General features: G+C 35.5%; 1 long non-coding RNA gene across 1 annotated transcript; it reads right to left on the bottom strand.

The window, feature by feature from the left end:
• Window positions 1-27,727, bottom strand: LOC148181069 (uncharacterized). Its single transcript, XR_015770779.1, has 3 exons — window positions 27,721-27,727; window positions 26,895-27,056; window positions 1-84 (listed from the first exon to the last, which is right to left on the bottom strand). It is a non-coding gene; the product is annotated as an uncharacterized LOC148181069 (long non-coding RNA).
• Between the last annotated feature and the right edge of the window lie 63 nt (window positions 27,728-27,790).

Here is a 27,790-nt window from a genome sequence, read left to right on the forward strand (position 1 = left end):
GTGCGAAATCGAGGCATGCTTAACTACTACATCATCTCGGTGCTCGATCTTGGTGACTGGTGAGCACACGACAACTGAATACCACTGAAACAGGATGACAACCTACATGAATTAAAGAAAGGGTTGATGGTGGTGGTGATATGGTTGGGGAGTTGGCAAAAATGTGATGGACGTTGGGGTGTCACGGGAATGAACGGAATGTTATTGTATTGTTGGATTTTTAATGTGGGGCAGGTAGGGAGAGCAGGGTGATGAGGAATGGAGATTAGCGTGTATAGGTCATGTGTTTGGCGTGTTGATAAAGCGAGATATGTCTTATATAATGGCCAAAGAAATGACAAAGGGAGATAGATTAAGCGAAAATAAAATCAAGATAATACGAGAATAGTATCAAAAACAAAACATGCAATACTGACAACTAAATATATCTTATTAAAGTATCTATAAACTGAAATTGTTAGGACAACATTAATAATACTACTATCCAATAGTTCAGAAGGCAATAAACAGATAGGAGTCTGATAGTTACATCCTCGATGTTATTCCAACTAATTTTGAGTAGTAAAGTTGGTTACTACTTTCTGTAAATCAAAATGTTATGTATCTAAAATGACAAATAGTCTTTGACCAAGAAAAAGCGTAATATTTTTTCTGTAGCGGCAAAGTGTGAACTATAAAATACCTGAAAACGGTATAATTAATTATTGATATTAAAACGTCATATTTCTGAAGACAGTTCAACTGATCCATTGTCGGCTTTGACACAGTTTTGACACTTGGCGCTTAGTGACAAAGTCAATGTAATAAGTTTGATAACCCCTTTATTAAAATATTTCTTTTAATAAAGTCATAATAATAATAATAGACAAAGAGATATAAAAAATTATGTACAGTACTCTCGCAAAATGCTTAGCGAAAGCTCGCTCATATACAGCTTTCCGGCAACGCCTGATTTTTCGGTACTGTTTATCTTTACAGATTTTTGTCTGTATTAGAAGTATGGATATCCTTGCTCTCGTTATTGAATAATTTTCCCCTATCCGCTTGTATGCTTTCGAGCTTGTTAGCAATCGAATCGCCCTTAGAAGTAAATTTATATCTTAATTGAAAATCTCGAGGAAGCAGAAGTCACCAGTTGTTCGAGTCAATAAAAAGCGAAACGTCGATCCGCCAAGAAAAACAAAAACAAAATGGACAAAATTAAGTAATTCGCGTCGCTCTGTGACCTGCACAAGAAAACGAATGAAATTTTATTGTGTGGAAAACCTGTGAAGAAACAGCGGCATAAAGAAGTGAAAAGCCGGAAACAAATGGTCTAGAACCGTGGACGAAAAACGGAAATGAAATGACTTAAGCCGTCGATAGCGCCTTCTGTGTCATGTCAAAGAGTCAATTATTCTTTGTAGTTGATAAAAATTAAGCAAGGGACACGCTTTTATTGCGATCGGCAATTTTCTTTTATTCACTTCGGTTTAATGGAATTTTTTCTTTACCTTCGCCATTTTGGCCCAATTTCTCTCGCTTTCGTGCGAGTTCGTGTGCGTCTTTTATCCATCGTCACGTATCTCATTCAGTTAAGACCGAAAAAGCTAAGCTTGTTAAAAGTTTGAGAAAACGAAGAGTCTTGCTGATAATGCTATAAACTTGCCTAACGTCAATTACTCTTCACCAATCAATATGCATGCCGGAGATGCTTTCTCTTCATCGATAGCGTCTGCATTCCTCTCGCATAGCTAATGTCTTATATAAATTGAGTTTTGAGTTGACCTGGCATATCCAATTTTAAAATCTAATAAGTTTATATAAATATATCCGCGGCTTTAATCTCATCGAAATATTAAATCACGTTGAAGCAATTGCAGGCTTTTCAAATATTTAATTATTAACTCCGTTAATAACTTTTCATTTTACGTGAATCTATTTATACCTTATTTTTCTATAAAGCTATATTAGCTACCGTTTTATTTACAGTTCGAATAATTTCGAAATTAAATATAAAATATGTATCTATCAATCGACCTGCTTACAAACCACCCACCGATTCATACATTAATTAGACTTTTTTAACATTCTGTCACTTTGCTGCCTGTTTATCTTACCACAAAGAGCACCTTCATCACAAACTCTGTATTTGCCTTTCCAACCGCAACTACCCATTTTTGACAAGCCGTTAGTGAGCCAATTAGAACTTTTTAACATTTTTACTCTCCATAAAAGTTCGCTGCAATAAAAAATAACACGCCTAACAACGACCAGGTCGGTCGAGGAAGTCAAGAGCAGTTTATTGTTACATGCCGTAATTAACTCCGCCATTTGAGTTAAGCTCACGTGCCAAGGTTGGACAAATTTTGAATTTTCGATGAAATTTACGATGGGATGTTTGAAACTGCACAGCCTCCAAACTTTATTGATAATAAAGATGTGGTTATTTATGTAAGTAATAATGTGCAAAGTGCGTTGTTACATGCACGTGCCTGTTTTAGTTGGAAGAGGAAAATATTTAATATGACCATATTTTTATTACATACTCCGTTCGGAAACATGTCCGATTTTGATTTTTTTTTTAAATTATGTTAAGTTTTGTTAAGGAAAATTTGAAAACAACTATCACTTATAACTTATAATTACATCCATATTTAATGTGACAGTACGTGCAATTTTGCCACTTGTTGTGTTTTACCACCCCTAATAAATAATTTGTTTGTTCGTCGTTTGAACAAATTAAAACACCGGTTGGAAGAAAATATGGAAACTGCAAAACAAAAATTTAAGAAATTTGACAAAGGTAAACCCTAATTTGCCTAAACACAACCGAAAAGGTGTGTATCGGTACTTTTTACAAGAAAGGTGTTCTAAAGTACATTTTAATCAAAAAAGCTAAAAATTCAATTGTTAAATGATTTTCTATTAGCATTAAGTGTTTATAAACAATATAATTTGTAATTTTTTTATAATAATGAATTGTAACAGAAATACATATTGTTTAAAAAGTGAACATTTATTTTCGAACAGATAAAAAGTTCAAATCAAACACTTAAGTTGAAGCCTTTTATTTTTTTTTTGTCTTATTTGTTGTAGCCACTTTAAATTCTTTGCATTTTTTGTTTGTAGTTTTTTTATCCTTTATTTTTTATTATTCTAGATTGCCTAAAAGCTCTAACATGGTTGGAGTTGTTAATCCTTCAAATGCGAATTCTTTATCCTCTTAGCCAAGGAATAAAGCTACTTATATTTTTTAGTCTTTCTATATTTTCTAAGTGCATTTAATGGGAAAGTATATTACTTTTTAATAGGTTCGGAAATCGATTTGTTTTTTAAAGTTGTGTTTTTTGAAAAATTGTTGTAATTTATATTCTTTCTGTTTTCTATTATATTCTATTTTGGTGACTTTAGGTAAGATCGAACTATGATTCAAAAGTACTTAAAGATAAATTTGCAATTCAATGAACTTAGCTCGCATTACACACATGATTTTTCCACGACAGCAAATATAAGCTATAATACAAATTTTAAAAATTTAAATTGTAGTCAGGAATGAACTACAGCTGCGGACACAAAATCTTAGACGTCATATTTCTGGCGTTTCAAAAATTTGAGTGTAGTCTGTGCATTACTGTCATTGTCATTACTAACGTTTAAAACATCAAAGTTATCAATTAAGAATTATCATGAGTGAAGAATTTAAAGTCGATGAAATTGGAGGGGTATGATCTACACACAGGTCCTTGCTATATTGGAAGCACCGACAATTCTATCTATTTTAAAATTAATAAATTAAAACCATCAAAATTTACAATGCAAAAAAATAAGGTTACAAATTCTAAGTAGGGTTTTACACAACGCGAAAATTAAATGACATTGACGTCTAAGATTTGTTGTCCCCGGCTTTATTTATTTGATTTTTGTAATTAAATATTCTTTCGTTTTTTATTATATTCTATAACACTTTCTAAATTATAAAAATCTTATAAGTAACCATTTGTTAGAGATGTTATTATATTCTTATTAATTTTGAAAATAAATATTTACCATCTGCTATTTTTATTAATACCGTCCATTGAGTTTTTCCGAGTAATTTTGTCTGAGCAAGTAACTGTTTAACATCAAAAGCCTCTTGTCCTACGAATTACTTTTTTCAGTATGGTTTAAGTGTCGGGTTAATTAAATTATCGAGGGTAGAGTAGACATTTCCAAGTCCGGTGCAACGACGAATAAAACTCTCCGTTGCGTAAAGAGTTTTTTGTGTGCAATGGAAAAGCTCCGAAAGGCTAGAATTCACTTCATCAAGCGCGTGGTTAAGCAGGAAGCTTTATATTCGGTAAACAGAGAATCAATAGAGCCCTTAGAAAATCCCTCAATACTCTTCATTTCGATTAAAAAACTTTCTCGAAAGAAACAATACCGGATTCCGTAAAAAGCTCGATATATTCCTGGAAGAAACATAATGGGAATATGATTTTTGAAGGGAAGTCGAGCTTCATCTTGAGTTTTGTTCGGAGAGCTTCCGTTATTATTGTTATTAAAAGCTTCTAAAATAGTGCCCTGAATAATAATGAGCGACGGAAGATAAATGATATTTTTGGCGGAGAATCACCGGAACTTATACCAAATCCGTCTTTAATGATAAGCGTTATTATTCTCCAAGGGAAGCTACTAAGATCAAACAAAAAATTTTTCGTGCATTTCCTATGTCTATAGATGATTTTTAAGCACTTCCACCAACTTATTCAAATTGAATTTTGTTTACGCTCAGCAAACAAGAGTCCGGAAACCACCTGTAAGCACGCAATTGTTTCCATCTAAAAATAGTTCCTTTTACCCGTTTCGTTTCGCTTGATCTGAAAGGGTCCATAACCGAGAAAATTTGGTCAATGGCCGTGTATAAAAACCCCGGAATACATTTTCCATGTTTTTGTTAATGTGCGTCATTTGCAATTCTATTCGTTCCTCCGAGCTGGCTAATCAATTTCTAGAATGAACTCAAACTGATCAGCAAATACGTGTCGTTGATATGGATATCTCTTGTTTATGCCGACTTTTATCTGCCGATAAAGCTCAAATTTAAATTATCGATTTAGATTTTCAGCAGTGCTTTCCAGAAAACCGAATTAATTTTGCTCCAGAGTTATGTGCATTAAACTAATTCCAGAGAGTAAGTAATTGGAAAATAGCTGTTAATCCGTATTAACGTCTTGAAAAATGAAGCGCCCTGTTATTGGATTATTCGCAGGGACGTGATAAATTTTACACATTAATAACGGGAAAAACATATTGATCTTATTAATTGGAAAAAAAGACGACAATTGATCGATTAGGGAGAAAATTCAATTATATTTTTATAACCATGTTCAGCAGATTAGAAGCCTGGTTTAATTATTGCATCAACTAGTTTAATAATTACATTAGAGAAATAATCTAAACTAAAAAAATAGTTTATTATATTGTCACGTTGGCCGAAAAATCAAAAGTCTCGCTTGTAACAATAACAATTTTATTGTGCACTATGAACACTCTCGTACTTCACAATTACAACACTTTTCAGGATTTCCAAATACTAGACTATCTACAATCCTATCACTACTCCCCTATATACAGATATTCCCCTACCACTAGCCTAATGCTGGAGCGCTGCGAGAATATTCGGGAGTTCCGCGTATGAATAAGAATTATTCCACGAATCGCTCGCTCTAGAGCAGAGCGGAACGTTCCAGCGCTGGCGCTCGAAGCTTCCAGAATCTTCTCGTAACACTGCCCCCCTCTTAGTTCTGATCGTCCCGATCAGACCAAACACCTGATTCTCCGTGATATTTACAAAGTCTATTTAGATGAACCACTTTCATCTTTGAACGGGCGCTGCGTTGGATCCGATACACCACGTCGTTGATCCGCTTGATCACCTTATACGGTCCCTCCCATGTAGGTGTCAACTTCGGAGATAGGCCCTTCTTTCGTCGAGGGTTGAATAACCACACCAAGTCTCCTTCGTTGAATCCTTCATGATTAGCCGTCACATTATATCGGGACCGCATTCTGTCACTAGCCATTTTGATCCTCTGCCTCACAAGGTGGTGTGTATCCAGTAGGGTCTCCCTCAGGTTGTCGACGAATTCCGGTACTTCCCTTCGCTCCGCCCCAGGCGAACCAAGCAGAAGATCACAAGGGAGACGCAGCTCTCTTCCAAACACAATCTTCGCTGGTGTTTCTCCCGTGGTTTCATGAATGGCAGCTCTGTAGGCCATCATAAACAAGGGCAGTCGACGATCCCAATCCCTCTGGTGCTCTTCCACTACCTTGGACAGATGTTCCTCCATCGTCTGATTGAATCTCTCGACCATGCCGTCGGATTGCGGGTGCAAGGGTGTGGTTCGAGTCTTCCTAATTCCCAGCAGCTTACACATCTCTTGAAAAACGCCAGACTCAAAATTCCTTCCTTGATCGGAATGCATTTCGAGTGGAACTCCAAACCTGCTGAAGAAATTATCCACTAGGACTCGAGCTACTGTAGTGGCTTCTTGGTTGGGAAGGGCATACGCTTCCGGCCATTTACTGAAATAATCCTGCACAACCAAGATGTACTTGTTGCCGTCATCAGTTTTTGGAAATGGCCCGGCCACATCTAGAGCGATTCTCTCGAACGGGGCTCCCACGTTGTATTGTTTCATGCCTCCTTTAGTTCGCGTTCGAGGTCCCTTGCTCGCCCCACAAACTGAACATCTCCTACACCATCGTTCGACATCTTCCCGGCAGCCAACCCAGTAATACCGCTGCCTAATCTTACTTAAGGTTTTGTTCACTCCGAAGTGAGCGCCTGATGTTCCGTCATGGACCTCCTTGAGTACTTGGGGAACTCTATTCTTGGGCACTAGTAACTGGGAGGTTACTTTCTTCCCGTCTGCGCTTTCCCAAGCCCTTTTCAGTACCCCATTTTCTACTCGCAGTGAGTCCCACTGCGCCCACATCGCCTTCAACCCTGGACTCTTTTCCGAGACATCTTCCCAACGCGGCCTTCCATTATCCGCTTCCTTCCACTCCAGCAGTGGCCCAATTTCCTGGTCCGCCTGTTGATCCTTCCGAAGATTCTCCGTAGTCCAGTCATCATCACAACCGATAACCATCCTGTTTATCGGCAATGGCCCTTCAATCTTCGCGCACTGCTTGCAATCCTTGCAAGGTCTTCTAGAGAGAGCGTCAGCGTTATTGTGTTGCTTTCCTGGTCGATGTTTGATTTTGAAGTGGTATTGCTGCAGCCGCTCAATCCACCTAGCCACTTGTCCTTCGGCGTCTTTCATCTGTAGTAACCACGTGAGGGCAGCATGATCAGTCCTTATCAAGAACTCGTGGCCAAACAAGTATTTGTGGAAATGCTCTACGGATTTTACAACGGCCAGCAATTCCTTTCTTGTAGCGCAGTAATTTCTCTCTTGCTTGCTCAACACTTTGCTGTAATACTCGATCACTCTCTCTTCTCCATCCTGCACCTGCGATAACACCGCTCCAATGCCGATGTTACTGGCATCTGTGTCCAAGACGAACTTTCCATGAGTCCTGGGGTAGCTCAAAATCGGGCTAGTGCACAAAGCTAACTTCAGCCGCTTGAAACTGCTTTCGCAGTCTGATGTCCAGTTGAATGATGCCTTTGCTTCCGTTAGTTTGTGCAGAGGTGCAGCAATGTTGGCGAAACCTTCTACAAACCGCCGATAATACGTGCAAAGTCCAATAAAACTTCTCACATCGTGCTTGTCCTTGGGTCTGGGCCATTCCTTAATCGCCTGAATCTTATCTTCGCAGGTCTTGATTCCTTCAGATGACACCGTATGCCCCAGAAACTCCACTTTCTTCCGAAATAGATGGCACTTTTTCGGATTAAGTTTTAAATTGGCACCCCTAAACCGGTCTACCACTTCTTGAAGGTTCTTCAGGTGTTCATCGAAGTTTTTACCCATGACCATAACGTCGTCTAAATAAACCAGACAAGTTGTCCACGTCAATCCTCGCAACACACATTCCATTAGTCTTTCGAATGTAGCGGGTGCGTTGCAAAGCCCAAAAGGCATAACCGTAAAGTGGTACAGGCCACTTCCCGTGGAGAACGCTGTCTTTTCCTTGTCTTCGGGATGAAGTCCCACTTGCCAATATCCACTCTTCAGGTCTAAGGTTGAGAACCACGTCGACCCTGACAGAGTTGTGAGAGTGTCGTCAATCCGGGGTAATGGAAAACTGTCTTTCTTGGTAACATCGTTGAGTTTTCGGTAATCCACACAGAATCTTGTACTACCGTCTTTCTTGGTTACGAGCACAACCGGCGAAGACCAAGGACTGTTGGATTCTTCAATAATCCCTTCTTCTTGCATGGATTTTACCAACTGTTCGGCCTGCTCTTGCTTCGCCCACGGTAACCTTCTCGGTGCCTGTCTGATGGGTTGATGGTCGCCCGTATTGATTCTGTGTTGAACGATGTTCGTTCTTCCTAATGGTTCATTCTCAACGGCGAACACGTCCTTATTCTTCTTGATGAAAGCCTGCGCTTTAAGAGCCTCTTCTTCAGAAAGGTCACTCGTGTCTACCTCCAGCTTTAACTTTTTCACGGTCTTCACGTTTTTCTTTGATGGCTGTGCGTCACTTATTCTGGAGATCGGAACACACACAGCAACTAGTTCGCCCTTCTTGATCGTGACTGGAGTAGGGTTGATATTCGCCACCCGCACAGGTATTTCTTTCGTCACTTTTACTAGTGTCTTTCCAACAAGAATTGGTTTTGTCATGTCTCTAGTTGGTTCAATCATTCCAACGCAGCTCCCAAAGTTACTTCCTAAACGCACACTTATCACTTTCTCGCTGTTCCCATCCACACAAGTATTTTCACAGGCGAACGCTTTCACTCCATCTTCTTTTACTTCTGGGGTCGATAACACAAAGCTTTCGGTTCCAATCTTGAGGATCTTCTCGTTGTGATTAAAGGAAATCCCATGTCGTCCAATAACATCCATTCCCAGGATCATCTCATCCTCAATTCCTGCCACCAGCACCCGATGCCGAAACTTCATACCTCCCAACTGGACCGTGACCTCTGCCTCGGCACTTACTGTGGCGACATCTCCCGTGACTGTTTTTAAAATAGCACTCGTTGTTTCCAGAGATGTCCTGTTGTCCAACATGTCCTTTCTCACAAGGGAAACCATGGCTCCGGTGTCGACCGTCATCTTCACTTTTCTCCCATTCACACTTCCTTCAATTATCAAACTCTCAAAATTCCTCTTCAAACGCATAACGGAAATAACTTTGGGGCTTGTGCTCTCCCCAGCCAGTGTGTGCCCCTTGACACTGCTGGGCTTTAGTTTTCCGACTGCTGAGGACGTGACTGGGGACCGTTCTGGTCGTTCCTAAGAACAACCCTACAGTCACGTTTAAAATGGCCTGGTTTTCCGCAACGATAGCAGGTCTGGCTAGTTCGCTGCTTCAGTGCCATCCGTAGCTCCCTGTTTTCCTTGAGGATGTCGTTTAGCTCGGCTTTCGTGACGAAAGCGGTAGGTGTTGCCTCTTCTTCGTCAATACCCACACCTCGAATTCGTCGGTAATCGGGGACGTTCACAGAGCTCTTGAAAACGGCTTCCACCTCTAGAGCGCGCACCAGAGCTTCTTTTGCGGAGTGATAGCTGCCCAGTCGGACCGTTCTTTGTATTTCTGGATCTCGAATCCCTTGCAGGAACGTATCCACAGCTAGTTGTTCCACAAAATTCGCCGGAGCCGAAGGGTAGGCGAGCAAAACAAGGCGCTTGACGCTTGCCTCAAATTCCTGCAGAGACTCTCCAGTTCTCTGCCGCCGCGTCTTGAGCTCTGAGACGTATACTTGCTGCAGGTGTTGGTTTCCAAATCTGGCCTCTAACGCTGCCATCAGCTGGTCGTACCGCTCTTTGTCTCGACCTGGAATTGTCTCTAGCAAGTCCAGAGCCGCCCCTCTCAAGGAAACTATCAGAAATGAGGATTTTTCTTCTTCCGACCATCCATTTTGTTTGGCCGCCACTTCGAATTGCAGCTTGTAATTATCCAGTGAAGTCGACCCATCGTAAGTCGGGGGTTTCATTTCTTTCGTTGTGGTCAGGCCGGTCCTATTTGGAACTTGACGCCTTAAGCGCAGTAACTCGTCTTCCACCTGCTGTTTGAATCGCTCCAAATCTTTCACTTCCTCTTTGACGCCTTGTAGTTCTCCCTCAACGCCTCCTAACCGCTCTGTTACCTCTTTTTGAATTTCGTCGACTTTAACCATAATAGTTACGTTCATGTTTTGTTCCATATCTTTAAGCTGGTTCAAGATTTCTGCATTCTCTCTTTGTCTTCTTTCTTCCTCTTCTAGTTTTTCTCTTTGTCTTCTTTCTTCCTCTTCTAGTTTCTCTCTTTGTCTTCTTTCTTCCTCTTCTAGTTTCTCTCTTTGTCTTCTTTCTTCTGTTTCATGTTTTTCATTTTGTCTTCGTTCTTCTTCTTCCAGTTTTTCTCTTTGTCTTTTTTCTTCTAAATTCGTAATCAATTTTTGTTGTGTGTCCATTTTCGCCATCATCGAAGCCATCAATTCTTGCAGCGCCTCCATTTCTGCGGCTTGCTGTCTGGTTTGAACAGGCATAAAAATTGTCCACAATCAAGTAACAATGTCACAGTCCGGTAATGTCACGAATTTTCCGATCGAAAATTCCAGAATTTTCTCGATCACAATGCTGGACGGGATCCCACTTTCTGACACCAGTTGTCACGTTGGCCGAAAAATCAAAAGTCTCGCTTGTAACAATAACAATTTTATTGTGCACTATGAACACTCTCGTACTTCACAATTACAACACTTTTCAGGATTTCCAAATACTAGACTATCTACAATCCTATCACTACTCCCCTATATACAGATATTCCCCTACCACTAGCCTAATGCTGGAGCGCTGCGAGAATATTCGGGAGTTCCGCGTATGAATAAGAATTATTCCACGAATCGCTCGCTCTAGAGCAGAGCGGAACGTTCCAGCGCTGGCGCTCGAAGCTTCCAGAATCTTCTCGTAACAATATCAATAGATTTTCACAATTTAATATTATGTTTGTAGTTTTAATCCATTAAAGTCAACATCATCTGCATGTCAGCTGAGGAAAATGATGATAGGAGTAATCGAAACATAATTTCATAAAAACACAAAAGATCAAATGTCAAGTACCAAGTAATGGATGATTAATTTGTTTACCTTTTGCCTCACCTTTCTCTATGTATATCTCAAGAGTACAATATGATTACATCCCTCGGGTAATTACTTGCTAACCGCAACTTCGATCCGGACATTGAACTGCTTGTAAAGTCAATAATGAGCTTTCAATTCGAGTTAAAAAATTAATTGGTTTTGCATAAACATAGATACAGACTGATTGATTCACCTAACCTTTCGCTAACTTTATTTAGGATAAAATTTGTACACTCCTGACAGCAATGTCATTATTTGACAAGTTATTTTCGAAAATTGTAAAACCTGCGCACCTTGCAACATGCTCACTAATGATAAAAAACTTGATATGTTATTGATTTATAGTAAGTGCAAGAAGAATGCAGCAGCGGCGTACCGATGTGTTGTAAGTGTTGTACCGATGCTGTTACTCAGACTGTAGGCATCCTCGGGACAAAATTTGTAAACGGTTAGAGTTGGAACTCTGCCAAAACATGAAATAAAAACAGATGACCACGAATTCCAAAAACAAAATTATGGTTATTAAAGCTGTCGATAATAATAATCATATTATCTGACTTTTTCAAGGGATGTCCAAAATGTAAAAAAGATAAGTTTATGGATCAAGTGACATATAAAAACATATTACTATAGTTTGTACGGTGAGAGATTGAATGACAAAAAAGTCACTAAATCTACGCGATAAAAAGTGTACCAAACGCGCGAAATTTAAAATAACAAAATAGCCCCAGTTACTGACAACCCTGTCAACCCATTTCACGTAGCAATTTAGTGTTTTTAGTGTATTTTGTAGCATAATTTGCTACCAACCTATATGTCAACTGTCGAAATATCCTAATCTCTCACCGGATAAACTATAGTTGCATTTTTCGTCAGGGTCGTAAAGTTACGTGTATATTGGAAGGTTTCAACATGCTCAAGATATTCTGAAGAAAAAGCTGCAAACACAGAAAGAACGAAATGAACATGTTTCCCACAACTATTAGCTATGACCATCTTCCGGACAAACAGGTTGTCCGGAAAGTCGCGCACCACCGTGAAACTGTATCATCGGACAATGTTATGGATTGGTATGATGGATTGAAGAGGCAAAGTTTGATGCGAAAATTAACGATTGCTGTGCAATAATTTTACGTCAAATGAATTTGTTACCTAAAGGACATTTTGCGCATGGTGCAAAAGAAATCGGAAAAATTTTGTAAGAAATGCCTGAAAACTGTTAGCAAGATTTTTGAATCAACATTACTCGTTCATGAGCCGATCTGACTAACGCCAACAATACAACAGCAACGTTACTATGGCTTTGAATACTAGAAATTTAAATTATGGGGGGTACAGTTCTGCAATGTTGCCATTTTCCTAATTTTCTTTTGGTCCTCCTGCGAAAACATAGAGTCTGGAATTTTTTTTAACATTTTTTTGGTACTCTGGGGACCACCCAATTATCCCTTTTCAAGGTGGTGCGTCACTTTCCGGACACCCTGTACATGACCATCACAAAACTAAAAAACATCTTTCTAAACCTACTGACTACTGGAATGTAAAAGTAAAAAAACAGAAGGATGGCAAAAAAAATGACGATGAATTGTTAGATTAATACAATGACGAAAATTTAGAGTTCTCTTGAGAATGAGAAAATGCAAAAATAAAAAAATGCAAGTGAAATTTCTAAATATACATGTGCAGATATTGGATAGAAAAATATAGCGACGAAGAAAATAGAAATTCATTAGATGAAAGAAGTTAAAGATTCAGAAAAAAAACGAAAAGGAACATTATCAATAACTGATGCTTTGAATGAAAAAGGAACAGAAGATATAATGGAAGCCTTACCAAATGTTAAAAAAAAGAAATTGAGAGCTATGTATATTTCAAGCATAATTTTTACTGTTACGTAAAATTAAAAAAATTGAAAATAAGAACAGAATGTGAAAAAATTAAATAAAGACCAAAAAATGAAATCACGGAAATAAAACTGAAACAGAAATCATTTAAAGACCATGTTGATAAATGGGAAAGAAAAGATCTTATCAAAAATATTTGTGAAGAAACAGAAAATAAATAAAAAGGAACAAAGAAAAATTTTTGCAAATGTACACTGGATTTCAATACATTTGCAAACACCATTTTTTTGCTAGATCGAGATTGCTTTCATCTTGACATTGACAGATTCAAAAATTAATAAAAATGCCAAAAATTGTGACTGTATTTGTCAGTTTGACATAACCTAATTCGAGAAAACCCACAGCCACATAGTCAAAAAATCATCAAGATCTTACTACTTGATATTTAAAGTATACGCGAATTTAGTGAAAGCCAGTGTAGCTAATTAAATTATAAAGCTCAGTTGAATATAAATTCTGAATGTTGCACGATCAAGAAATATCTTTGCATTTTTGTATTCGCATTGCAAACATAATTTTTTCCCATAACAGCCAATATTAAGAAAATTACAAATTTTCAAAATTTAACTTGTAGTCAAAAATTCTATTGAATATGGCTTACTGTGCTGTCGTGTAAGTAATACAATACATAATCACAAAACAAGTATACAAGGTGTTTCATAAATAAACGTCAATCCATTTGAAGTCTTTTTAAAAATTACTTAGCTTGCAGCAAAACATGACAGGTTAATTCAAACATTACTTTTTGACATGGCAATGCAAAGCATGTTATATTGTTTTTGTGACTGGCGTTATTAATTGTCATGCCAAGATTTCTGACATTTGCTGTGACGTTTATAAATTTTAAGATAAAGGACAGTTTACAATTTTTAAACATCAATCAATTTGATGTTTGAAATTTTGGTTCCGCGAGAGTAGAAGATACAAGTTTAAAAAGTCATTCTATATTCCATGAGTGGCTACTTTAAAACACGAATGTCATGCAAAGACTTTTTACACGTGTATTTTACAACGTTTTGTCCACGATTGTTCTCCATTTATGATTTATGTAAAATCCATTTTTTTTAAACCACCATCAATCTTCGCTTGCATTACAACCGGCAACGATGCCTAGGGAGATTTTTGTCAGAGATTTGGGAATTAATAGATGGGGGGACATAGTCAAAAGTCTTAGAAACACATCTACGACTAGCTTTACAACTTTCGTCCTTGTCTGTTGCACGCATTCACTGGATACAATGTATACCTATCTCTCTTGCCAGGATGGAGAGTTTTTGATTGGCTAATTTTAAAATTTGACAACAGATTGACAACAATTATAATGTGCGACAGTTCAAAGCAAAATGAGTAATCCAACGTACTGTAACACAACAAGTTCTCTCAGCACCATAAAACTACCGACGTTGCATACTACAGACGACAGAAAGTGAGTTCAAAGAGGAATTTTTGGCTCAAGACGCATTTGAACAAATTTGTGCGAGAATTGTCGAAACAGATTTTGTAATAAGTGTAGAATAGAAATGGTACAAATAGGGGCTAACTAGTGAAATAAAAATCAATGGAATATTACAACTGGCATGTTTCTGAACTAAATCGTCGTTTGTGGAGAAATTGAGAAGCAAAATATGAAAATTAACCACAGACTACAAAGTGCAAAGAAAGTGAATTATTATGCGATTAGCAGATGATTTATAATTGAAACGGAAGTCACCAAACATACGGAGAGGAAGAAAAACATGGATTTTGACGAAGAGAGAAAAGATCAAGATTCAATTGAAAGAAATATCCTAGTTAATAAAAATCCAAGGTGTACCTAACTAAATTGTATGAATGGAGAAATGTTCAAAGTATTGAAGAAATATACATGAAAGCAGTAAAAAAATACATTAAAAAGGGACAAGTAGATTGTTGAGAACATCAAAAGAAGCTCAGAACTGGTTAACAAAATAATGGACAGCTCTAACGACAAGTAAGAACAGAAAGAAGAACACGATAGAAAACCTGTGACATTGTAGCAAATAAGATTCCGTTTAAGATTTGGACAGAGGCAAAAAGGTTGACAATGAGTAGAAAGGAGTGAGTAAAAGAAGATCGTAGCAGATCGAGAGAAGACTGCGCTTTTTTCTTACACTCGGACGAGGAACAAAATCAAATTGATGTAAATAGTGGCAAATACATCTTAAAAGAGACTTTCTGCATTTTCTTCTTTAGAAGTCTGGGTCTAATGTAAAGTTTTCTATGTCCTTACAATTAATCTAGGCTGTTTGAATTAGCTCCTCCATTTTGCCAGGTTTCTGGTGTCAGACTAGAAAAGTGTTAGTCACACGTTGGTAATTTTGATTTTGTCATTAGTGTTTGACCTTAAACCTATTGAGAACTATGTTATGCACACTGAGAATTGTATCAATATCGTTTAATTGTGGAGCTATAAATGATCGGTTTTACCGCATTCATATTGTGAGAGTCTCCACTTGATGTAGAAGAGCTTCGGCCTATTAAGGAATGAAAGTTTCAAGATTAAAAGACAGCAAAACGAAATCAAACTAGTGATGAAAAAGCCTTGTCACAAAATTTAGCAACATACAAGAGAAATAACGTCTAAAACCTTTAAATTCACAAAACTTTGCATTCAAAGTTCTTTACTGACATTAGCTATGACAATTTGGATTTGCCATTTGAAATTCGAGTAACGATCTACGTCCTGATCTCTGATTGGTTCCATCCTGACGAGAGAGACAATACTGCATAAGCGTATCAGCGATAGGCATCAATGCAATAGATAGAGACGGAAATAAAAATTCTTGTTGCACATGTTTTGTGTAACGTATGTCCAAATTTCCATATGGTAACCGGATCTATTATTTTCCAAATCTCTGATTTTTGTTGAGAAAATTATTGTCAAATTTTTGACATTTCTGAAAATAAGGCAGTGTTTCCGTTAAAAACGTTTTATATACAACCTGTTGGATTGCAAATCAAAGAATTTAATAGTGAAAAGACTCGGTATAGCCGGAAAGGCCGTTTTGTGTAATCAAAGTGTCAATTAAGCAGCTAACCAATTTAATTTTATCACCAAAAAGTCACCATCGACGACGTTGCTGGTTGTAAAGTGGTGGGAGAGTAAGGTGTTGGTGGTTTTTTAATAAAAAAACGGACTTTAGGTCTCCGCTTCCCGTTGAAAATTGAGCTTCAATTTTTCTAGTGTAATGTCTTGTAAAACAGATGTCATCCAAATGACAGTTTTTGGTTTGTCAATAAAGGTAAATATTTATTTTCCAAACGAAAAAGAAGAAAATCATGAGAGCTCCGAATCAGATTCAAAACAAGTTCATTGATTTCATCTTCTGAGTCTGACTTTGTTAGTGTTACAATGACTGCTGGAATATTGTCTACAGCTGCGTCTCCCATGAGTGCTGTCCAGTCTTGCCTAATTATTTTTGAAAAAAAAAACAGACTTTATATAGATTATCCGGTGAGAGATTGGGATATTTCGACAGTTGACATATAGGTTGGTAGCAAATTATGCTACAAAATACACTAAAAACACTAAATTTCTACGCGAAATGGGTTGACAGGGTTGTCAGTAACTGGGGTTATTTTGTTATTTTAAATTTCGCGCGTATGGTACACTTTTTATCGCGTAGATTTAGTGACTTTTCTGTCATTCAATCTCTCACCGTACAAACTATATTAGAAGTATAAGTGTCAAAACAATTGACAGCTGATTTGACTCACCTGTCAAAAAGTGTGCGATAGAGAGTTTTTACATGATTCACAAAAGATCTACTTTTTGAAAAAACTCAATTTAAAAAACATCTACTTTTTAATCGATCGTAAATAAAACTATAAATATGTTATGACTCATTCAAAATTATGGAGCTGCAATGCTGTCTACACAATTTTTATTCAGCAATTGATTACATCTCCCTCATCATATAACAATTAGACATCCAAATCTAGGGGATCACGTTTTAACCCTTCTGCTCCCTAAACGACATTCATCGCCCCGACTTTTTCCATTCCGTGAAACCATCCCTTTTAAAAGAGATGAAAATTGCCGGCGCGAAAATAAGATTAAATTTTCATTAAAATCGCAATACGCCGTCCACACGAAATGGATGGGGCGCAAATTATTCATAGATGAAAATCAATTCCGTGCTAATGTATCTGACCTAGTTCGCGTCACGGACACCTTGGAAAATGTAGGGTTGAGAGCAACGATTAGACGACTAATCACCAAAACCGTTGACACTAGTTGCGTTACAAAATAATTTAAATGTACGCGTTTAATGGCAATTTAATAACATGAATCACCATTTTTTGAAATAATGGTCTGCTCTGGGCAATGTATTGATTCTAAATGAGCGATTTTAAACATCAGCGAATTGGTTTTTGTTTGTTTTAAGAACCTTCGGTTGTACAATAATATAAAAGATAACAAAGAAATAGTAATTTCTACAAAAATGCGTTTGTTTTAAAGGAATAAAAACTAGTCGTTGGAATTGAAAAAAGCGCCACTTAACAGATGTATGTAAAATTGCTGTATAATATTTCATAAAATAAGAGACAGAAACCTGCAAATAGTCTACATTCCGAGCAGGAACTTGGTATTTGTCTGAGGACAATGTCCGTCTTTCCGGGAACAACAAAAATGGCCACTAAGCTCCATCTTATTTGTTCGAGTAACGGGGAAAACGTGGGTAGAAAGATGGAAAATTATTTCCGTAAATACAAATGCATTCATAGGCCCCGATTTTCCTGGCAAGTCACAAAACAAAACTTGAAATATCAGACAAAGAAATCTCAGCCTCTGTTCTAAATTAATTAGCTTGTTAAAAAATTCTTCTGGATTTGAATAGCGATCGAGAGAACACTTTTCCTATGAGAAATAAGAGGCTTTGAAAAGTTTGTAGATTTCATTTCGGTTTTCTGGCAATTATCCGTGTCACTATTTTTCGCGTCAAGAGGATAGTGAGCACTATTACAAGGCTATTGTTGGGGAGACAATAGATCTTTGTTTTGAAGAAAATGGGTGTCGGTGGCGAACAACGAACAAAATGTTGCAATCAATCAACATAGTGGCAGGAAATAAACATTGGGTTATGAAATTAATTCAACGCATGCATTTGCGAGAGCAATTCCGTTAATAAATTGCGTGACGAGATCGATTTGCTTATTGTAAAATTGATAAGTTCATTATGAATAACTAAATTACAACTTAGCTAAAATATTTCATTCTACTGCGTGTGTTTAGTAAAATAAGATAATAAAACGAATCTAATGTATCTCTAACTTTGAACATCGTACCTATTTTAACAAATTCATAAAAAAGCCATTTTAAATGAATGTCATTGCATACCGCCGCCAAGACAATCATGTATTAGCAACACGTTCTTTCAGTATAATATTGCAGTCGTTATGACCGAATGTCATCCAAGAAATTCTTTCAGCTCGCAACATGACTCGGTCAGTGTGGGATACTAAGATATGATATAAAACTTTCATTAGGCTTAAATCATTACTTATTTATTACACAAGTGATGTAAAACGTATTTTAGTCACGTAAATAGTTATTCAAGAATTGTCCTCCACAACTGAAATACATAATACAGAATTATTTTAAGCGATACATAATTTGACATGTACTATTATTCACGGGTATAATACAATATATTTACCAATTTAGTACGAGTTTGAAAAAAATACCTCTATATTGTTTAGGTACTCTCTTTGATACTGTAATTGTAGTTTTGTTCAGAACATCTTGTGCGCTGCTTTATTTGATTATTTATCATTTCAAACACACTTTTGGACACTAAATCGGCAAATTGCTGAATTTGCGTGAAGTGTCACGTATTTTACAAACAAGCCATCCGTAGCAACGAAAATTACAATAGAAAGGTGAATTTTAATTTTTTATTTCTTTATTCGCGTTGTCAATAACAATGTTTACACGTTTAAATAAGATAAGATCAAACTCATGTCTATTACAATTTTCATAATAAATGAATAACACAGGCCGACAAAAAAAAATTACTTCTGTCCTTCTGTTTTAATGTACAATTATAAATTCTGATGCTAGGTATCAAAAAACAATAAAATATACATTATTAGCTTCTAAAGTTTGCTTTTGTCTGTTTTACGTCGATAAGTAAATTTTAAAGATTTTAATTGAATTTACGAGCAGTAAATAGTAGCAAATTCCATTTTACTCGCGTAAGACACAGCAGTGAGTGTTTACTTGTCTATCACAGCTGTAACAACAGCTCTTGTGTATTAAAAGTTAAAAAATGGCGTCAAAACAGTGTAAGCAAGATATTGAGCCATTATATGTTTTTTTTGCAGTGATTTTATTAAATTGAAATTAAATTTGAAATTAAATTTAAAGCTTTGTGGAGCTTATGAAGTCTATTTAAAAATGGGTACCTCATTTTGCATGTGTTAGTTAACTGCAAAAATATTTTAAAACATATTAATATTTTTGTGACTTGAATGCTTAATAACTGTTATTCCTATTATACGGAAAAATCATCAGAATTAACCCCAATTGATCTTACTTCTCAAGTTTTTTTTTAATTTTAAACCAAAATTTGACATTCAGAAGCCAAAGACAAAAATCGTGTCGGCCGGTGTAATAGATATTAATTATACAATAGTATAATACTTGCGTAATAATACAAAATTTTATCCAAAACTTTTCTGTGGGTTGCAATTAAAACATTAAAAGAATTAACAGAAATAACAGCAGTGACAAATTTTTAGGATTTAGGAAGCCATGCCTGCGTTGTTGTCATAAAGATGTGATAATTATGCTCTCGAGAGTGTTGAGGTATTTTGTTTGTGCCAAATATAGATATTTATTATATAAGAGTGTAAGGACACAAATTATTCACGACAAAAATCAGGCATTCTCGAGATCGTAGAGTGAATAATTTGTTCTTACACTCGAATATAATACGAGATTTTATCCAAAGCCTCTGTTGGTTGCAATTAAGGCATTAAAAGAATTGACAAAAGTGACAGCAGTGACAAATTTTTAGCGTTTAGAAAGCCATGCTTGCATTGTTGTCATGGAAATGTGGCATAATTTTCTTTAAAGTGTTTAGAGAGTAAAAGAGTACTTTATTTGTACAAAATGAGTGAATAAAGTACTACTTTATTAGTGCATTTTGGATAAAGTGAAATTATTAGAACATTTTGGATGAAAATTCATAATCTCAGTTTTTGACGCTGGGAAGCCAAGACTAGGATTTCCCTTTACAAACACTTAAACGGAGTACTAAAAAAAGGCGCAGGTTTTTAAACACCCCGCATATTACAGCGCCAGTTGCATTATTTTCCGCTTCATCTTCATTTACTCCTACTTAATTTTGAGCGAGGAACAAAGGACTCGTAGAACAAATTTAATAACCCGTGTTCCAAACTGGAAATTATTTGCAGTTTGCTAGCGATTATAAATAAAGCATACTTAATTTATAAATCTTAATATGTCAAATTTTAATTTGTCTTTTAATTTATTTTTCAGTTTTTATTGTATGAGAAACATTAATATTCATAACTGTAAATGATTCAGTTTTTTTCTCATATTAAAAATAGTACACATTTTAATATTCATCGTTCTAGTTTCATAATCACAAAATTGAAATTTTTATCGATTATCGCCCACCTTCCAATCTATAAAGTGCATTGAATTGCAGATTGATGTTTGATGAAAACTACATAGTAAACTATATCTATGTCGTCCGATGAAAATCGGCGGAAAATTCAAATTTTTCTCTTGTTTTTCCTATTATTATTCATTAAATCTTTCCGTTTTTTCGACGTTAAATAAACAGTCGACGCCATTCCATTACAACTAATTTATTTACCACCACATTTGCATGTTTATTAAGCAGTGCCCTCCTGGCGCCATCAATTAAAATATTAACCGGATTTGCAGACCCTCTGTTCAAGAAGCAACTATTTGAAAGGTTGTAGACACCGGATGTGGGATTTTGAAATTCGTCAAATAGTTTTGTTGGAATTTAGTCGCCGTCGAGTAAGTAATTAGTTTCGGCTGAAAGTATTGATCAAGAGAAGTGATTTTCTACGTAAACAGGTTGGTAAAAGTAAAGAAAGTTTGGTGAACCTCCAGAGACGTAATTTCGACCTACAACACCTCCACAAACGTTGCGCTTTTTTTGCCACAAATTACTCCAGTGGAGGTTCCATCCCCAAAAGGCTAATATGTGGTTGTTTCGTTCCCTCGTAATAATGTCTTGTGAAATATCTTCTCTTAACACGCGGTCCTAAGTTGAACAAACTACCCTCGTTAGTAGCCTCATATTAATACCCGTCGTTAACATTTTTCCTTGTTCTTGGGGCGTAAAAGGGACAATTAACGCGCTCCGGCGAAACCACCGGAAGAGTCCCGGACTCCAGAGGACATCAGTCACGTGAGTAAGCAGATGGGTATGAACGTATGGTGGGTCAATGACGTACGACGAAGCGAGATGGTTACTATGGCAGCATTGTAGTACTCGCGTCTGCAACTCTCATTGAGTAGTGAGTGCGCAGAACTACAAGAAGATCGATTATTGCGCACGCCAAGGTGCTTCCGCCTCCAGGTCGAACTGTTGAATAGACGTTGCGGCGTCGATAAAGGCGATATGAGAGGAAGCCGAAGAAGTGGATTGAATGGGGGCGCAAATTAGAGCGTATTTCTTTCCAAAGGGCAATGACTGGAAGGAATGAAGGAAATTTCTAAAGACCACGATTATCCAGAGTGTCGTAAAAATATGACATACTTTGACGGGGATAAATTGTGCACTACACGGGAAGACCAGGTAAACAAGTTTTATTTATCCCAAACAAAGACCATTGTCATGGCAATACATCATATTTATTTGGGTTAGTTTTGATTATAATTAATCATGAAATTTCTACAATCACCTGAAATTAAAACCAGGAAATTCATATCTGTTTATTAAAAATTACAGATGATAATTATAATTAATCTTGTATGCAAGAACTTTTGCTTTTAAATGTTTCACACTCTCAGATTTATTTACAAAATGTAGAAAAGATATTTTAAAAAATTACAATCAGTGCTTCCGATTTGTTAAAATGGTGGATGCGCCGGGTCCACACTAGCAAGTGTACTAAAATATTAAATTGCTAGTTACGTCGAATTGTATTTAAAGATGTTAACCTAAAAACTTTGTACATGAAATAAACTGTATTAGATAAAATTGTTCGCTCTGTTAAATATGACTGAAAGCCGACGTGACTGGCAACAAGCTTCCAAAATAGAAAAAAGCGCACTTTTGTCTTGAGTTCCAATCGATTTCATTTCCTTTTCAGCAACTCTGCATATTTTTTGAATTTCCAATTGACGTCAACCTTACGTTGAATCCAGAAAAAAATCTCCCGCAATTGAACCTCCCTTCGAAAATTAATATTAATTAAAAGAAATTGCTTTCGCGTCTCCTAATTGCAAAAGCTGAAAGCTTCCTAAGAAAAGTGTAGAGTCTGAAAAAACGATACCGTTAATCGAATTATCGGAATGTACCTAACAAAGGCAATTTGTGGATTATCTTGGATTGTGGTCGAGTTTGTTTCTTCGACCACCAAACTTTTCGCTGCAACTAATGAGATTTTGGCTTCTGTTTGGATTATCAGGTGTCGGTACCACATATTTATTTAAAGCCTTGTTTTGTAGTGTAAATATTATTTAATATCCTTCTCGTATTAGGGCTTATACTTAATTAAATTTAATTAAATTTTGGTGGAGTTGTGTTTAGGGTTGCTTTGATATGAGTGTCAACAGTAAGTTTCCAGAACCAGATGTAATGAAATCGGAAGCTTTTGATCTTCGACTTTTATTTAAAATTGCACAGACAATTTTGTTTTTGTTAAGTGTAAGTCGAAAAAAGGAGCAAAAGCGATTCACGAATGAACGGTGTAATTTTGTAGAAATTAAAGATTACATTTTCAGCCGACTTTCCTTTAAATACCTTTCTAGCTTCTTTTTAAAAAGAAACAAGAAATTGCAGTAACAATCCAGTTACTAGTTTGCTTCAAAAAAGATGACACAAATACGATTTATAGTGAGAAGAAAAATTCCAATTATATTTTGTACATTCTTCTTTCAATGAGAATAATATGAGGGCAATTCTAGTTTCTTGCATAAGTTGCCTGCAGCTAAACTTCCTTTAAATTGTTCGGAGACTTTTAACAGAATTTCCAAATGTTTGCGCATATCCGAAGTGTCACTTTTAATTTTATTTCGTCGTTTGGTTTGAAATAGGATTTGAGCTACTTTTGCATGAAAATCGAGCTGCAATTCTGCGACTTGTTGAGGGATTCGTCGACTTTGTGCATGAATAGAGATATGACGAGGAACTGCAAGAGGATATTAAAGATCTTGTTATGGCAACGATATGCAACTTCAATCGGATTCCGATTGCAGTGAACTTGCTTGACAAAAGCGTCTAGAAAAATATAGATGAAGTAGAATTAATGTAGTTTTAGTCGGATTCAAATATCTGGAAGATGTTTTGATTCCTCTCATCTTCCCCTTATCGTGAATCTATAGAATAAACTGAGCAACATCCTGGAACAAGCCCTTTTAAATGTAGGAAATGAAATGGGCGAATCTGGAGACTTTCCGGTCTTTCAGCTCAGCTCTGCTATTTCCCGCATAAATATTGAAAAGGCCGCAGCATTAGTAAAATTGAAATCAATATAGCCGGCAGCAAGAAATAACCCAATAATTAACAGCGATAACCTCTTTGTCACTGTGGATAAATTTAAGTGAGATATACGGTGACAGTTTTCTAATGTACATAATCGCTGACGTAATTAATTTAATTAACGATATATCAATTATAAACCCGCCGTAATCTGTCGTATTTCGTCCTTTATCCTGAATTATTGCTGAAAGGACATACATGACGTGCTCCAGTGTCCAATCCCGTCTGTCCTACTGTGGCTTACACACACATAATTATGGATTCTCTAATATCACATATTATATAGCCCTAGAAACCCTCTCATGTAAATTATGGACTAGCACCGAGAGAAATCTCAAATACTACTATTGAATTAATTTGCTGAAGCTGATCGCTCTGTTTTCAGCTCATTTATTGTACTTTCTGTAAAATGATTATTTTAAAAAATTACAGTGCTTGTGGTGGTGACAATATTGATTTTTTAAGCGGTTTATGTGATTCAAAATAAATATAATAAATTTAAACTTTATATAAATATTAAAAATAAGTCTATAATATTTTTTTAGAAATTAATAATTATAAACAGAGTTTGTGTCACACTTCAAGTTTTCTTTGAGCTTCAATATTAGGGTCAATTTAGGTTAAATTACCATGTTAAAAAAAAAAATGTGCGTAAAGTTTTATCAAAAATAATTAGCTGATCGGTAATTTTCAAATTGTGTTTAGACAATATCACATTTTAGTTATTTAATAAGATACAAGATTCAAATTTGAAAAGTCCCTGTTGACATAAAGAAACTTTTTAAATATGTATCTTTTTTACAACGTTTTATTTACGATTGTTTACAATTCCCAATTTATAAAAAAAAATATTAGAAATTATCTGTCGGCTACTATTAATCTAAATTTTGGTTAAAAACGCGTTTTTTGCACAATCGTAAATCCTGGTAGAAATATAGAATAACTAGTGCCAAAAATTAAATATTTACACAAAAATAACAGTTGCGACAGCAAGTGTTGTACACTATACTTTTTCCACGACCACGCCTGTTACAGTCAAAAACATTTAAAAAATATGCACATTTGTGACAGCGGTTGCTAAATCTTGCACATTAGAGGGAGTCGGACTTTCCACTAAATTGTTACCCATTTCAACAAAAACATAAAAAAATTAATATACGGGTGTTTTTGAAATACGCTACCAAAATTAAACAAGGTCTTTGGCAATGAGAACTATAAATTTTTTTCTAACCATAAAATAAAAACACCCTTTATCACTTACTTAAAACACCACTGATAAAAAAATCAAAAAAAATTGTTTTTTTTTTAATTAGCACGAAGATTCGCTGTGAATGGTCAACTTTAAATGCTTGTAACTTGAATACTACAAATGCCTGAACATTGTGCGATACGGCAATCAACTCAGATTTTGATAGAGAATTTCCTATTAAAAGGAAGTGCGAGCGTTCTGAGACGTATAAGCATACGTACAAGCGAGCCTGTATAAAGCATTTTTGTCAACAGATTCTATCTGCCTTCACCAGTTACCGCCTTTTGTTTGGTAGTGAATTTCAAAAACACCCTGTATAAATAATACTACAATATTTAATAATAATTCATTAATTTTTACCGCTTTTTTGAATGAAAATTAAAAAACACGGTATAAACAATCGTGTGAGAGCAATTGTAAAGTGACGTCCGCAGGCGCCCGTTTATCCGAAGTCGTGTGAGTAGTAAAACTTTACAAATAAAACACGTGTTTTTTTTTCAGTCAAAGTATGCAAATTCTAATTTTCAGAAATAGAAAGCCATGCGAAATTTGACAGTTTACATTAATGTCGTCGAAAAAAAAAAACTTTATTCGTGTAAAAATGCTTAATAAGAAAATTGCTCATATTATTCGACCATTTAATGCAATTTTATGTATTACGACAATATGTAGATTTTTTGTATAGCTATCGTTTGCATTAATATTTAATTTTAATGTTTTCTTCTTTACATCCGCACTTTAGTCATGTAGTCAGTCGAAGTTGATAAGTTATTGATAGCAAACGTTTATGATTTTATTTATCAAACAATACTGGAGTATGCGTATTTCTGAAGAGTTTTACGTTAAAACCATAAATATAATTCTTGCTTGCTTATATCTAATATCTTGACATATACAAGTTGCTCACCTAAGACTTTCAAACCCAATGTCTTTGTTATTTGTGAACGGATTTTAATAAAATTGAAAACAAAGATTATTGATTTGTGACGCTTAATTCGGCATTAGTTATTAAACTATTTTAACTTAAAAAGCAATTTTTTAAGAAATAAATTTAATCAGAATGTTTACTATCACGTTAAAAAGGTACTAAAAATTACATCCATCTACCAAAAGGTGGCTAATTTTCTTGAACAATTTAGTAATGATCTCTGAAACAACAAACAAAAAGGTTGAATTTGTGGACCTTTGTTGTCAATGCTTTTTAACAAATTTGAATTGCGACACATTCTAACAATTTCTGTGTAAATACATTGCAATAATTTTCTATAAATCAAAAAACAAACCAGAATACAGACGGAATAGACCTATGTTAGTTAGAATTAATCATAATCGGTCAATAACTTCAAATGAGTAATGGCAAAAACGACACTCAAAACAGATGTCAAGGATGTTGGATGATTTCATAGTAGTAAAAAATTTTGTAGCTTTTGAAAATGTTCTCTTGGTTTTTACTATTTTTTTTTTGTAAACTGGACCTATTAGCCGCTTGATATTTAGCAAACGCATGTTAATATTGCCACTTTATAACATAAGATTAATTTTAAATAATTGAAATTTAAATTGAGACAAATAAAACTTAACTTAAGAAAAGGGTGACGTCTGTAAATTATTAATCAAACTTTACCTCACCAGTTATTTAAGTTTTAAATTTTGTTAAAATTTGTTTACAAATAACAAAAATATTGAGCTTAAAAGTCTTATGTGGGTCATCCTGTATATTTTTGTGTTAAGGTTATTAAAAAAAAACTACAAAATATACATTAACTGTATAAAACAAAAGAGAAGGCTATAAACTTACCTTTCACAAAAATTAAAAACAAAACTTTAAAAAATATTGGAACTGTCACTAACTGCCACAGAATTTTGTTCTCGCGATGGTTGGAATCACATTGAACCAAATTCACAACTTTTTTGGAGAAATTGTAATTTTTGAAAAACGCGTTGATCAATGTAGACACTTCTAAACATTTCAAAATACTAATTTAAAAATACTAACATTATTGATAATGAAAACGTAGTGTTTTTGTCCCTCCACTATTTATCAACCTATTATCAAAACTTTTAATTACGTCAGAAATATTCGTACGCTAAAAATCCGGTAACATTAAAAGCCCTGAGGTTATCTTTCAGTCGCTATATCTAAACAAACTTGGATTCTAGAGTCATTTTAATGTTAATAATAATACCTTATCTGCCGGAATCCAGAATTACGACGTCGTAAATCATATTCGGTAAGCCAAGTGACAGAGAATTAACTTAAGGTGATCTCTTGTTTAAGGAGAATTTTAATTTAAAAGTAATTTACAACAGTCTTTTGTCTCTGATTTGTTTCGAGACAAAAGCCCGTCGATAACGTTGTAATTAATAATATCGAACAAACAAAAAATTGCTTCAGTAAAGTGGGAGTAGGCCTTTACAACTTTTCACCTGAGCATCTCTTGTTTCCAAAATGAATTTTTTATGTTCTTTGATTAATTAAAGGGTGTTAAACAAACATTAAGTGCTTCACGTTTTAATTAATGTAAGAATTCATGATATTAGTTTGCAATAAACAACGCTGCCAATTAGAGTCCGCCATAATTAAAAACTCCGAATTACGATCCCTAACAAAAATGAAAACGTACCATTCATCTTTGTCAGGAACAGCCATCAAAACCGACGAATAGTTTGTTTAGGGAGCGATAATTGCGTCTA

This window comes from Gnatocerus cornutus, chromosome 1 (assembly GCF_029298725.1).
Source record: "Gnatocerus cornutus isolate USDA-ARS CGAHR chromosome 1, icGnaCorn1.1, whole genome shotgun sequence".
NCBI lineage: Eukaryota > Metazoa > Arthropoda > Insecta > Coleoptera > Tenebrionidae > Gnatocerus > Gnatocerus cornutus.